The sequence below is a fragment of the Sarcophilus harrisii genome, chromosome 2, assembly GCF_902635505.1.
Source record: "Sarcophilus harrisii chromosome 2, mSarHar1.11, whole genome shotgun sequence".
Classification (NCBI taxonomy): domain Eukaryota; kingdom Metazoa; phylum Chordata; class Mammalia; order Dasyuromorphia; family Dasyuridae; genus Sarcophilus; species Sarcophilus harrisii.
This window is the reverse complement of record NC_045427.1, coordinates 622,125,715-622,141,307: the sequence shown is the minus strand read 5'-3', so window position 1 is coordinate 622,141,307 and position 15,593 is coordinate 622,125,715. Positions and strand designations below refer to the sequence as shown.

General features: G+C 37.4%; 1 protein-coding gene across 4 annotated transcripts in view; it reads right to left on the bottom strand.

The window, feature by feature from the left end:
- The window catches only part of RASSF4 (Ras association domain family member 4), an 89,415-nt gene extending 78,762 nt beyond the window's left edge, over window positions 1-10,653 (bottom strand). For 3 of the 4 annotated variants that reach the window (XM_012544918.3, XM_023499299.2, XM_023499278.2), the window contains exon 1: window positions 10,551-10,653. The gene's annotated coding sequence lies outside the window, so the exon portion shown is untranslated. Of the gene's footprint in view, window positions 1-10,541 lie in introns of all 4 variants that reach the window. The other variant, XM_023499242.2, reaches the window with a different exon arrangement.
- Window positions 10,654-15,593: the final 4,940 nt, after the last annotated feature.

The following is a 15,593-nucleotide window of genomic DNA, read 5'->3' as shown; positions in this document are numbered from 1 at the left end:
CTCGAATCATCACAATAGGTATTGGAACCGGGTGAGCCTGATGAGGTTGGTAAATGAGATGGTGCTGGGATCCTCAACTATCATTTAGAGAGAAGTTGAATTTTAGTTACCAAAACAAATTCAATAAGAACTTACTAAATATTTACTATGTGCCAGGTCCTACGCCAGATATTGGAAATACATTAAAACAGTGCCTGTTCTCAAAGAGCTTACAATCTAATAAGGGGAAAGAAGCCACAAATAGAAATGATTAGAAAGTACAATAAGGAATTTGAAGTCAGAAGGAACCTTTAACATTGCTCAGTCTACAGCTAAAGTGAATCATCTGTATAACATCCAGACAGTCCAAGGATATCTAGGTATGGGTAACATGGGCACTTCCTATCTCGCAAAGCAGCCTTTTCCATTTCTTTTTAAAATAGCTCTGATGCTTGGGATATATTTTTCCTAATAAAACCAAAAATCTGCCTCTCTCTAGCTTCCACTTATTGGTCCTAATTCTACCATCATGGTCTACTCTGAATCTATTTAGTCTTTATTCCACAAGACATCCTTTCAAGAATTAGAAGATTACTCTCATGTCATTAGCAAATTTCTTCCCTCACACTAAACATTCCCCATTCCTTCAGTCATAGTAGAGGTCATTGTTTGGGTCCTGATTGACTCATAGTGAATTCAAACAGCAGTCAGTTCTGTTTTGGACAGAAACCCTGAGAGTCTTCCCTTCCCTTACTTATTTATTTATTTAGATTTTTATTTTCTTGATTAGGTGAAAGAGGCCATTCTTTGCCTCGGCTTTTACTTAGCCTTAATCACTAAATGGATATAGCCTCAGTCAAACTGAAACCTGTTGAAGACTTTAGCATTAAAAGGCCCAGATCTTCCAATGCATCCAGGACCATCTCCAGTCTTCCTAATCTATATCCAGCCACTGGACCCAGATGGCTCTGGAGGGGAAAGTGAGGCAGTGACCTTCTATAGCCTTCCCTCATTTCAATACAATTCACTTGCATGTAATGGCATCACGTTCCAGATGTCATAGTCCTCCTCCAGAATGAAGAACAAACAACAATCGCAATCAGATCCAACCTCCATTCCTTTCTCTTCCCTCAAACAGCCACCATCATCATATAGGTACTCATTATCTCTAGCCTGTAAACAGATGGTCATGCTGAATCCATATTCTTCCTCTTCCTTTTTTAAAGCATAAGTACAGCCATATCACTCCTTAAGAAATGCCCCCTCCCTTAAGAAATGTCACTTCGCTTAAGAAATGTCTGTGGATGCCTGTTGCCTCACAAACTCTTCTGTTGAGCAAGTAAACCCTTTGCAAGCTGTTTCCAATACATTTTCTTTCCCAGGCTAATTAAACATTACTTATTACTTTGCCTGATGTACTTTTTGTTCCAGACAAAAAGCTCTTCCCTATTGGTGATCTATTTCTGGCCTCTGTACATTTGAACAGGCTGTCCTGGGGTCTATCTATTCAAAGAATGGAATTTAATTGAATGGATCTAGGATGGGAAAAAACCTAAACTCATTCAAAGCTCACATCAAGTGTCACCTCCTTAGAGAGCTCTGGCCTGATCTTCCCCTTGCTGCTGCTTCCTCACCAACAGAAACTGCTCTGCATATATTTTGCATTAAATAAGAACTAGTATTTAAGTAGCATTTGAAAATTTGCAAAATTTGATCCTCACATCCTAGAAAGTAAGAAGTTACTATATTAATTTTCTTTTATAGATGAGGAAAGTGAAATAACTTGTCCAGAGATCAACCAGTCAGTAAGTATCTAGGGTTGGCTTGGAGTTGTTTTTTTATGACTCCAAATCAGGCACTCAATCCATTAAGCCATCTAGCAGCCTGGGATGACACCCAAAGTCCATTTCAGTTCTAAAAATTTGTGATTTTTTTCTCCTACATTTCGCTCTTTACATTTTCCTACATTTAGCTCCTTCATCACTGCTTACATAATAAGGCTGTCTTATTCCAATAGACTTGTGATGGAAAGAGCCATCTGCATCCAGAAAAGACTATGGGGACAGAAAGTGGATCACAACATAATATTTTCATCTTTTTGTTGTTGTTTGCTTGCTTTTTTTTTCTTCCTCATTTTTTCCCTTTTTGATTTGATTTTTCTTGCGCAGCATGATAATTGTGGAAGTATGTTTAGAAGAAAAATAATAAGGTTGTCTTGAAGACCTCTGAAGGGGGTACCCTTGAAGGAGGTACACTCTTTCAGATAAATTTCAGCTTTTCAATATAATTCTGAAAAATATGATACCCAAAAAATGTTCCAGATGTGGTCTTCTAAGCAGGAAAGAATACAATTGTTCTGAATGTTATTTTTTCCTTAATGTAGCCTAAGATCAATTTCACTTTTTTATTTTTGCAACTACATCAGAATTCAGATTCGTTGAACTCCCAGTCTCTTAAACCCAGTTGTTTTTCCTCCAGAATGCACAGATCTGACCATATCAATTATCTGGTCTAAAAGATCGCACTGTCTCTGGGATAATGACTACAAGTGAAATGCTGAGCTAAGATGCTTGGATGTATTGCTCAAGGCCTTTCTCTCTCCTCTCCCATTCTATACTTAGGAATTTTTATTCTTTTTTGGAAACCAAATGCAGGATTTTACATTTATGCTTATTAAATCTGTATGTTGTTAGATGTAGTCCATCCATCATTCCTGCTTATCAACATCTTTCTAGAGCCTAATTATGTGATCCAACAACCGGTCCCAGAGGGTTATCTGTCATCAGTTGGATGAGGGAACCATCAATATCAACATATACAAATACTAACCAATACAAAGGGGTGTGTGTATATGTGTATAAAACTAATCTCTTCCTTATACTAAGTAGTATACAGTATCACACATTTATTCCATTAGTGATTTAGTCCAATTCTTGCATCTTGAAGAGAAAAAAGCAGACCAAAGAAATAAGGATTCTGACATACAGTCATAGAGTGAATTTTAGAGTCAAAAAAATCGAATCCAGGTTCTTTTAAACCAAATCCAACTTTTTGTTGTTGCTATTGCTTGCTGTTTTAATGTCTACTGTAGTTTCCTGCCTCCTGTTGTTCACTTATTTGTCATCTCTGTATCTTCATGACCTTATTTGGGATTTTCTTGGCAAAGATACTGGAGTCTATTTCCTTCTCCAGCTAATAAGAAAATTGAGGCAAACAGTAACCCTGGATTGAGGCCAGATTTGAGATCAGGGAGATGAGTCTTTCTAGCTCTTAGGTCAATGATCTATCCACTGTGCTATCTGTTTGCCCTCATACTAGGATTCAAATGAAACTCAATCTGACATAAGAATATTTTAACATATTTAAACACTATCTGCCATTTATACAAGTCTAAGGACCCTGATTTCACTGGTTTAGAACAGAACTATTAGAAACAGAACTATCTGCCAAACTCAAATAGAAAGTAATCCCTGCTGGATCCCTAGTGATTTGGAAAAGCACCAACAAACATTATCTGTTTTGTACCTCAGAATTAGTTTTGTGTTCCCAATTACATTGTAATCTGGTTCAGGCTTCAAGCTGTTGTGAGTTTGACACCTCTCTTACCACCACCTGTAGGAAGGACTTGTCCAGAGTCACACAGGGAGCATTATGTCATAGGCAGAACTGAACCAATTCATTCATTCTTATTCATTTATTTTTTTTAATTTTAATAGTATTTTATTTTCCCAAATACATGAAAAAACAGTTTGACATTCATCTTTGCAAAACCTTTTGTTCCAAATTTTTCTCCTTCTTCCCACCCCAACAGCAAGCAATCTGATATAGATTAAATATGTGCAATTCTTCTAAACATATTTCCATATTCATCATGCTGCACAAGAAAAAAAAGATCAAAAAGGAAAAAAAATGATAACGAAAAAAACAAGCAAGCAAGCGAACAACAACACAAGTAAAAATACTAGGCTTTGATCTACATTCAGTGTCATTCCCTCTGGATGCAGATGGCACTTTCCCTCCCAAGTCTATTGGAATTGCCTTGTTATTCATATATTTCTTATTACTTGGAGTTTAGAGCTGCCATTAGTAAAGTATGCCTAGAATAAAAAGGTAATGTTTCAACTGGACCTTCAAAGCATCAGCAAAGGAGAGAAAGAAAGACACAGAAACAGAGACAGAGATATAGGCAAAGATGGAGAGACAGAGAGAGTCACAGAACATAGAAAGAAAGGAGAAAAGATAGGAATTGCAGGCAGAAAAGTACAAGTAAAACACATAGAAAACAAATTCTTAGGTTATAGACTTAGCACTGGAAGGATCTTTAGACAGCATGGCAGTCCAACATCTTTCCTCTCCCTGTTTTACATGGGGAGAGAAGCCCATAAAATGTAAATAACTTTTACAAGTACTACAGAGATCCACAAGTAATACAAATTGGGAGCTGGACCCATATTCTCTGATTTCAAATCTAGCCAAGCAAATCTGCTTAGAGCAAAACAAGGCACTAATAAGAGTAAGATAAGATATGACTAGAAACTTAGGTTAGAGCCTGATTTCTTAACCTGAGATCTGCAGAACACAGATAGATTTCAGGGAATCCACAATTTGGATGGGGAAATTTTACACATTTATTTCTACTAAGCTCTAAATGAAATTTAGCATTGCCTTCAATTATGAATATAGGCAAGAAAACATTATTTTGAAATATCTACAGGCTTCAGCAAATTGCCAAAGAAAATCATGACACAAAAAGGGTGACGTCTTAGACTTAACCAAGATAGTAGAATTTGCTAAAGATTTTGGATTCCAGGTTTTGAGGAGAAACCTTCCTTCTTTTGCTTTCTCCCCCTCTAATCTATCCTACGCATAGCCACCAAATTAATTTTTTCTAAGGTACAGGGCTGACCATGTGGCTCACTTGCTCAAAAACCTTCACTGACTCCCTATTATGTGATGAATACATGTCCTCAATCTGATATTTAAGACCCTTCATAATCAGGTACCAAGTTACCTTTCCAGATTAATTCTTTATCATTGCTCATCATACACTTGAAATGGAATGCAAACAAGTCTGCTAGCAGCTGTTCCCCAAGTTCCCATCTCTTTTCATTCTCCTTTCCTCTGCCTCTTAGAATCTGAACCTTCTTTTAAACTACAGCTGTTTCCTCTGCCAAAGTATGTTCTGATGCCCCCCTCCCAGTTGTTTGTATTTTCTCATCCCCCAAATGACCTTGCATTTCCCTGCATACTTACAAATCTCTTCCCCTCTCCCATTGCCATTTAGGCTCCTTAAAGTCAGAGACTACTTCTTTGTATTCTCAGTGCCTCATACAAAGCAGGAAGGTTGTTTTTAATTAATTAATTTTTTCTCAATCACATGTAAAAACAATTTTTAGCATTCATTTTAAAATTTTTTAGTTCCAAGTTCCCCCTTTCTCTTTTTCTTCCCCCCTTCTTGAGAAGGCAGGCAATTTGATCTGTTTATATATATATATATATATATATATATATAAAATATATATATATGCAATCATATAAAACATATTTCCATATTAGCAATATTACAAAAGAAAACACAGACCTACCTATTGTCCCTAAAAAGAAAAAGAAAGCAAGCCCCAAAACAGTATGCTTTGATTTGCATTCAGGCTCCATCAGTGCTTTTTCTGGAGATGAATAATATTTTTTAAAACATAATTCCTTTGGAATTGTTCTAGACCACTGTATTGTTGAGGATAAAATCATTCACAATTAATCATGAAACAATATTGCTCTTACTGTCTACGATGTTCTCCTGGTTCTGCTCACTTCACTTTGCTTCAGTTCATATATATCTTCCCCAATTTTTCTGAAATCATCCTATTCATCATTTCTTATATGACAATAGAATTCCATCACAACTATATACTACAACTTTTTCAGCTCCAACAATGGGCATCCCTTCAATTTCCTAAATTTTTTTGCCACCATAAAAAGAGCTGCTGTGTCTTACACATACAAACTTTCTTTTTCTTTAATCTCTCTGGAATACAGACCTAATAGTAGGTATTCCTGGATCAAAGGGTATACAACTTTATAGCCTTTTGAGCACAATTCTAAATTGCTCTCTAGAATGGTTAGATTAATTCATAATTCCACCAATAGTACATTAGCGGCTCCATTTTTTTCCACCTCTCCCCAGAATTGGTTCTTTTCCTTTCTGTCATATTAGCCAACCTCAGAATTATTTTAATTTGCATTTCTCTAATCAATGCCGAATTTAGCATTTTTACATAACTATAGACATCTTTGAATTCTTCTGAAAACTGCCTGTTCATATCCTTTGATCATTTATCAACTGGGTAATGACTTGAATTCTTATAAATTTGAACTCACTTTTCTGAATACTTGAGGAATGAAGCCTTAATCAGAGAAACTTGCTGTAAAATTTCCCCTCAGTTTCCTGCTCTCTTTATGATCAAAGCAGAAGTTAATAAAAGTTTATTGAATTTTATTAAATAGTGAAAGAACCTGAATTTGTCAGATGAACTTGAGTTAGAATCCTAGATGTACCTGCCTGACCTTAAGGAAATTACTGCTGCCTGAGCTTCAGTTTCCTCATTTGTACAACAGGAGCAATACAACTTTCTTTGACCTAGCTTACAGATATTGTCTATACCAAATGATATCGCATGAAGGCATATTTAAAACTGTATTGCATATAAATAAGTTTCTGTTATAGGAAGACTGGATCCATTTGTGGCATTAGAAAAACTAATCTGGTAGTAATGTATATGATGGATGAGATGGGGAAATTATATTTGAGTATTAACGAATGAATATTGCAATAGTCTAGTAGAGAGGTACCAAGCTTCTGAGCTAGCAAAATTGGAGACGTTGCAAGGTAGTTCAGAAATGCTATAAAGTAAAATTGCTACCATTTGATAGATCAACTAGAAGCAGGAAGAGAAATAGTAAAAGAGGAGTCTGAGGTTTCAAGTGTGAGTGTCTGGCAGAATGCTGGCACCATTAATAGATTATGAGGAAGTAAGGAAGAGGAACAAGTTTTGGGGAAAAGATGATTTCAGCTTGAGATATTTTGAGTTAGATTCTGGCAGAGATATGGAGACATTGTCAGAAATGTGTCTTTGCAACTCATGAGGGATTGGAGAAGAAAATGAAGATTTGGGCATGATTTAAAGAGGTCACATTTAAATCCTTGGCAGCAGATGAGCCTTGCAAAGGAGAAAGTTTAGGGACAGGTGGTAAAGAATAAGAAGAAAGAAGAGAAACGAGATTTCTAGAATAGGATTCTGGAAAGGAGGAAGAAGAGAAGGCAATGATGGAGACAGAGAAGAAAGAAGGAATAGTTTTTTTAAAAAAAAAAAAAAAACTAGGCAAACCAACCAACCATTCATAGAATAAAGGAGGTAGCACACAGCTTCATGAGTGATTCAGAGTTGTCAAGAAAAACCACTGAGAAAAGACCAGTGAATTTGGTGGTCAATGAGATGAAAGCAATAAGAATGGTGGAGTCTGGAGCCTGAGTATGGTTGTTGGTGGTAAGAAAAGTGAAGCTAATGATTGAACCCAACTTTCTTGAAGTTTGGTAGTGAAAATGTGAAATGAGATGAACCACAAGGTTAAGGGAAATATTTTTTTTTTAACTGAGGGGAATTTTGCTTATATCTTTAAGCAGAAGGGAAAGAATAAGAGTAAAATGATCAACAGGCAAGAAAAAGAAGAAAAAATTAAGAGAACATGATCCCAAAGGATAAGTGAAAGAAAAGAACTTTGGGGCACAGATGGAAAGAAAGGAAAGGATAGAAAGATTTTGAAAAAATGGATTAATAATAATAATAGCACTTATACCACTTTGAGATCTGCAAGGCATTTACAAATATAATCTCATTTTATCCTAACAATAATCCTAGAAGGTGGATGCTACCACTATCTTTACTGATTAGGAAACTGAGACAGAAGTGAAGTGATTTTTTTCCCCCCAGAGATTACTATTAAAATATAACATGAAGCTGCATGGCCAGTTTGTTAAATTAATCCATCACTACAGGAATTCACATACAACCTCTAGTCTTTGCAGTGTGCTCTGCAGGTAAACTTTCTTTTATTTTCTTCTCCCACAATTACAGTATGAGTTCCTTGACAGCAGACACTATTTCATCTTTTCTATTTGTTATCATGAGTGCTTGGTACACAGAGAGCAGTTAAGAAACATTTTCCCATTCATTCTTCCTGCCTCTCTCCTTCCTTCTCTCTCTCCCTCCCTCCCTCCCTCTCTCTCTCTCTCTCTCTCTCTCTCTCTCTCTCTCTCTCTTTCCCCCTCCTTCCCTCCCTCCTTTCCTCCCCCTCTCCCCCACCTCTCTCCTTCTCCTTCTCTCCCTTTCTCCCTCCCCTCCTTTCCTCTTTCCTCCCTTTCTCTCTCTCTCTCCCCTCCCCTCTCTTTGCCGTTAACAAATGTTTACTATGTAGCAGTCACACTGAGGATACAAATACAAAAACAAACTAGCTCTAGCTTTACATTCCTTGAAAGGAAATAATGTGTTTACATATGAGAAAATGCAAAACATATACAAAATAAATATAGGGTCCCTGAGTGGGGGGAAGTCCTAGCCACTGACTCAATACTCTATTTTGGCCGTGAGCTGTTCATAGACAATAAGCTGGGTCAAAAATCAAATAAGAGGAGAAAATCAGGCTCCTGGACAATTGGGGAATTGTCAAGCACTTTCAATCATCGTAAATTATTTCCTATTACAATGATCCATCCATGTCTCCCCCAACAACATTCTCTTGATGATGCTACAGGACTAGGTATTCTTTTTTTCAATTAATTTTTATTTTGTGTTCCAAACTCTCTATTACCCACGGACCAAGAAGAGAAGAAATGTCACTATTCTTTGTTATGATCAAACTGCTTCATGAGGGGAATTCTTATTATAGAATCATAATAAGCAGTGTTTAAACTTATTGAGAGTAAGGAACTGGTTATGTATATATCTTCATCCCCCCCTCCCTTTCATGGCACCTTCACACACACAGTGTACAAAATTAATTATGTTGGAAAAGAACTAGAATTCATATCCTTGGCTATTAAATGTCCACAAATCTAAAACAATCCACACCAGCTGTTTTCCTGAGTAAACACAACAAAATTATATTAATCATCCAGTCTCAATATTCATTTCACCTCCTAAAATCCAAGCTTAGTTTTCTTTGCTAATTTTTAAATCATCCTACTGAATTTATCAGTCAATAACATTAAACTTAACACAACAGACCTTTGAAAGTCACCTAATATGCATGAAACACTGGGCTAGGCACTAAATACACAAAGGTAAAACTAAAGCAGTTCTAGTTTCAAAAAATCTATTTATTCATTGCTATCATTAAGAACAAACACAAAAGACACTAAAGATCAACTGATCCCTCAAATAGACTGTTCAACAGTCAACTGTATTCGATAAAGCAAATGATTCCAGCCTGAACTCTATAACCTATAGAAATAGTATTCTGGAGATGACAGGAGAGGAGGGGCCAGGAGAGTCGGGAGATCTGCTTCTCACGGGAACTTTTGTATTCATTAGCAACAGCTACAATAAACGTTTGTGTGTGTGCGTGTGTGTGTGTGTGTGTTAACGACCGGCACATAGTTAATAGTTTACTAAAAATGAAACAGTGGCTTCCACATCGATAAGGGTTGATAGAGTTTGAGAGGTTTCCCTCTCACCTTTACCTCTCCACCACCTAGGTTTGCTTATCTTTGGAGGGGTGGGGGGGGAAGCATCTTGGGAAGTTGTTGGCGATAAATGGGATGACAGGGTGTTCCATGTCCAAGCTTTGACCAGAAATCCAATAAATCACTCAGTTTCAGGTTCAAAACACTGAAGAAGCCTTTTTTCCAAAACCTGGTCCTTCCCCAACAAAAAGGTGGGGCAAGGCAGGACGCCCAGGTGAGCTAAGTGTACAATCCATGTGCAATTCCCCGGGGGATGTGGGGTATGTATGTGTTAGGTCTTTCTTTTGCTCCGCCCAGGGGTCACCTGGACTCCCCTCCCCGGTACCGGCACACTAGGGGAAACTCAGGAGAGGTAGCCAGGCAGTCCCGGCTAGGGAGGCACCTGTCTCCCCCCGCAGGTTTTCCCCACCACCACCACCACCCCCACCCCCACCCCCCCGCCAAGAAAAGGCAGCGTCTGCGCTGTGGAGATAAATTCATAGTCTGAAGGGGCAATGGAGAAGGTGGGGGTTGGGGTGGATGTCAAAGAGGGGAGGGGATTAAGAGCAAGGGGAAAGAGTCCTTAGGGGGCAGTGGGACGCAGAGATGAGTGCTGAGTACGGCGGGGTGTGGAGCAGAGAAGCAGGCAGGGCAGCAGCTGCCTAGGGAAGTGCAAAGGCGCGGGGTCGCCGGGGATCAATAAGTGCCCTCCATCCCCTGGGCAGGACACGCTAGCCCAGGAGATGATACCTCCTCCCTCCCTCCGTTCCTGGGAGTGGAAAGAAGGGAGAGGGCAAGTGTTCGCTCCCCTGGTCCGAGTGAAGAGGGAGGGTGGGAAGGAACCTACATCACTCACCCACTCGCGACTCCCCAGGCCAGCTCGCGCACGTCCACCCGGGAAGCTCCCTCCTCACCCTGCGCGTGGCCGGCTCCGCTCCCGGCAGCAGCCCCCGCCACAGTCCCCCGCCTCTCCGCTCCCTTCACATCCCCGCCCCTGCCAGGGCATCTGCCAATCACCGCGGCCCCGGCACCACCCAGCCCCACCTCCCCCACCTCCCCACGGCGTGTGGGCGTGGCCAAGAAAAAGGGTGTCGGAGAACTGGAGGAAGGGCTGCAGCCCTAAGAACTGTACACTGTAGTCCTAGGCACTGGGCGAAGGGCGCAGGAAGCCAAAGGCAGCCCGGGCGAGGCAAGGTAGTCCCGTGGAAAGGGTGCATTCAGGAGTTGGCGTTGGAAGACTTGGGTTCGAATGCGGCCTTTGTCTTTTATTATCTGTATGATAGTATGATGCAAATCACACACCCTCTCCAGACCTCAGTTTCCTCATCAGTGAAATGAAAGGGAGGAACTCATTGGCCTCTCAGTTTTGTCATATTAACCCTCCGAGTCCCTGTTTTTAGTTTAAAAAAAAAAAGCTTCCCTATTAATAAAAGACCCCACTTATTAGGTTATTGCTCGCAGGCTGATATTGAAGATTAAATGAGGTAATATATATATAAGGAGCATTGGACATTTCAGGGATTGTGTAAAACATTAGCTACTGTGGATAATAATAATATTTATTGATCAATGTTTAGCATCCTCAGTGGGCCATTGCTGTAGTAAAAAGAGCTCTAGATAGAGACAGCAGATAATAGTTTTGCTAGTAATTAGCTGCTTGGTTTCAGATGAGTCCGTTTGCCTCTTTGGACTTTATTTTCCTCCTGGGTAAATTAAGGGTGTTAGATATCATTGAATCGGACCCTGAAGCTGGAAGGGACATTAGTGGTCATCCAAGTCTAAGCATATCATTTTACAGAGGAGGAAACTACCCAAAAAAGTAAAGTTATTTGCCCAAGTTATAAGTGGAAGAACTGGGATCCATCTCTATAGCATGATTAAAGTTTACATGTATTTCCTTGGATTCAACTTAAATATTCTATTTTCTAATTTCATTTCATTATTACTATTATACCATCTTTGACCTAGTAAATGATAGTCTCTGTCCTCATGAGAATTCACTGTCTATGGTCAAAATAGGTGCAAGATATTTCATCTCCTTTCTCTGAATTTTCACTGACTACTTTCTATTCTCATTTATCATCCTCATCATCATTTTCATCATTATCATCATCATCACAAATATTTAGTACCAACCAGTCTGTGAGCTCTTTAAACAGATCATCTGTTTTGATCCTTACAACAAAACTGGGAAGTAGATGGTACAATAATCCCCATTTTACAGATGAAGAAACTGAGGTAAATAGCAATCATTCTCAGGATCATACAAGTAGGAAGTGTTTGAGACTAAATTTGAACCCCCATCTTTCTGAATCCCCGCCAAGTGCTCTATACATTGAGTCTCTTGATTTTCAAGGTTTCCTTTCCAGTTTAAATCTCACCTTTCACGGGATTTTTTTTCCTGATTTTCCTCAATTTCACAGCCTTCCTTCTGTTAATTATCTCTAGTCAGTCAATAAACATTAAGCACCTATTACATGTAAGACACTGTGCTAGATGCTGGAATTACAAATAAGAAAAGCATAGTTCCAGCCAAGAAGTCTACAATCTAGTGGAAGAAGACAAGGTGCTAAAGGAAGCTGAAAGGAGGGGAAATCACCACTTGTGGATGGGGATAAAATGTTCTATAGTCCAAACCAAGTAGAACAATTGATGAAAAATAAAGCTAATTGGGAAAGTCTGAACCGTATTATAAAAGGAGATCAAATTATCCTGCATATAGCTTATCTGGACATAGATGTTTGCATGTTGTCTCTACGAGGTAAACAACTGACATTATAACTATTTGAACTTCTTGAGGTCAAGGATTGTCTTTTGTCTTTCTGTCTTTAGCTTAACGTAGAGACTGGCCAACAGTAAATGCTTAATAAATGTTTATTGATTAAATTAAAATTCTCGGTCTTCTATTTGCCTCCCAATTACATACCCTTGAACAAGTCATTTACTATCTTTCAGAATCAGTTTCTTCTTTTAAAAGTAATATGGTTCAACATGTATTGGATTACCTGCCATCTGGGGAGGGGGTGAGAAAAAGAGGGGATAATTTGGAACAGAAGGCTTTGCAAGGGTCAGTGTTGAAAAATTACCCATGGATATGTTTTGTAAATAAAAAGCTTTAGTAAAAATTTAAAAAAATATATGATACAGTAGGAAAAGTGCTGGTCTTAGAGTTATGAACACTTGAATTCCAATCCTGGTAAACACTTGAGCTCATTTGCCTTTTTCAATCACATCTTTCATGAACCCCAGTTTTCTCATATAAAAATGAATCTGTGTGAGAGGAAGGGAGGAGAAGAGAATGGGTCACAATATTTACGAGATCTTTGTCATAAAGCTTTTGTCAGGAAAAAGTGCTTAGTAAATTTTCAAATATTCTATAAAATATAGCTTGTTATTATTAGAGAATGGGGTGGAGAAAATAGTGCTGAATGCCGAGAGAAAAATCGGTATGTACGTCCTGTAATTAGTTAGCATATAATGAAATAGCCTCATGAGCAATGAATATGACAAAGTGAATAGAACTATAGTTTGGAGTCAGGACAATCAGAGTTGAAATCCAGCCTCAAACACTTACTAGCTGCCCTGGGTAAGAAACTTAACCTCTATTTAACTTAGTTTCTTCATTTGTAAAATGGGCATAATAAAAGCATCTACCTCTGAGATTTATTGTGAGAATAAAATGAGATATTTTAAAGCACTTTGCAAACCTTAAAGCACTGTATAAATTCTAGTTATGATGCATTCATTTTATTTACCACCATTGGAAATGGCAACTTTAGGTTGTTATATAACTTTTTCAATAGAAGAAATCTCACAAAACCTTAACATTAAATGAGCTTCCAGAAAAATTATGCATTCTCTAATTTCATTGCTATGATTTCAATTTTTAAAAAGTCAGGACATATTGTATTTTCTTCGTTGCCCCAATAGAATATCAGTTCTTCCAGACAAGAACTATGTCATGTTTCATTTTTGTACTTACTCAATGGATGAATAGATAAATGAGGTCCAAGGTCTTGCATATAGCAAGTAATTAATAAATTATAGTTAAATAAATGATCATGGACTCTATTAAAAAATACAAAATGAAAATGGATGAGGCTTTTGTGATCTCAGCCATAAAAAGACTTTTAATACATCAGCTTTTATATATCCATTATCTGCTTTAAGAGCCTCCTTGCTAGACAAGGTCATAACAAGTTTAACTTGATGTTCCTAGTATGCATATTTGTTGGATTAGAGCATCATCACAGTTTTCTAGCCCATAGTTTCCAAAGTGAGCTGTGAGAATATGTAGCCTATTCAAATCTGCAAGAGAGATTTTTAAAAATTCAGAAATTCAAAGATTAGACTATTTTTGGAATTGGGGATTAAGCAAAATCTGAGTGCACATACAAGATCTTTTTCAAGTACATTCCTGAATTTCCTTTTCCTGACTCCTTGTGAACATTGTATCTTTAGGTGGGCCTTGAAGAAAACAACTCATTAATCCCCTTACAATTGATCTACATACTAAAAAAGTTACAATAGTTGTAAAGGTTTCCAAAATTCTTGGGAAAGGAGACCATTTTTTAAGTGTGGAAATGAATATGATAGGAAGTAGTTAGGAAATAGAGATGCTATAAAATGGAATTACCTTTTATTGATGAGTGAGTAACATAATAGAACATATGGGTCATATAATATCACATTTGCTTGTTGGTTACCTATAGTAAGGTACTGATTGGTGTAAATAATGAATATCATGAAGTAGTCACATATAATTGGATTCATACTAGTTGAGTTTGTAATTATATAAAATAATGGTCATTGGTTCCATCCCAAAGAAAATAAGAATTTGAATTTGTAGTGTGGATAAACTTGAGGGAGGGTCATAGATTAAAACCTAAAAAAGAAAATCAAGAACATCTAGACCAGTTAATCAAAGAATTAATTGTTTAGTCCTAATTAGAGGATTTATTATTAGATACTAATTAGAATCTAATCTTATAACTATATAATATAATCACAAAAAAAGATTCTCTGTTGACCCCTTACTTCTAGAATAATGATAAAAAGGCTGATTTTTTTTAAATGAAGGATTTTTATTATGTATCTTTGAGATTAAATGTGTACCACATAGAGGTAGAAAACTATAAAGAGAGTGTTTGGGCAGCATTTTATAGAAGTAGCAGTATATAGTAAATATGTAGACTTTGGAGCAAGGAACTCCTTTGAGTTCTTGTTTTGACACAAACTACCTGAGTGACACTAGACAACTGGGATAACTCTAGAAGCACCCTGCTTCCCAGGTTTATTGTATGGGTCAAATGAGAAAACATTTGTAAAGCATTTGGAACAGTTTCCAGAACATAGGTGCTTAATAAATCCCTTCCTTCATTCCTTGCTTCCTTCCTTCCTTCCTTCCTTCCTCAATTCCTTACTCTCTAAAACTAAGTTACAGAGAAGGGTTGATCTTCACTGATAAAAGAATATTTCTTTACAAGGAATTCTTTGCACCAATGAGATCCTGGATCTGTTCCCTGTTCCCATTATATACATTAAAAATAGTATTATTTTATTGTCATTTCTAAAAAAAGTTTTAGACTAAAGCGCTTAAAAGACAGAATTAGGTCATTTCTATAGTGATATATCCAGAGTCGAGTAAAGTGCCTGGTAAATAGTAAGAGGTCTTAAGAAAAAAAAAAAATTCTGAATAATTGTTTTATTTTCTTTTAAGTTTGTTTACTTGCCAATAGCTGTCAATAGGTACTTTTGTCAATGCCTTCAAAAATTATATTAAGAACTAATATTTATATGTATGAGTACATTTGGAGGCTTTCAACAACCTGTGAAATAGGTTTCATGGATATTATTCCCATTTTACAGGCAAAGAAATTGAAATTTAGGATAAAATGAG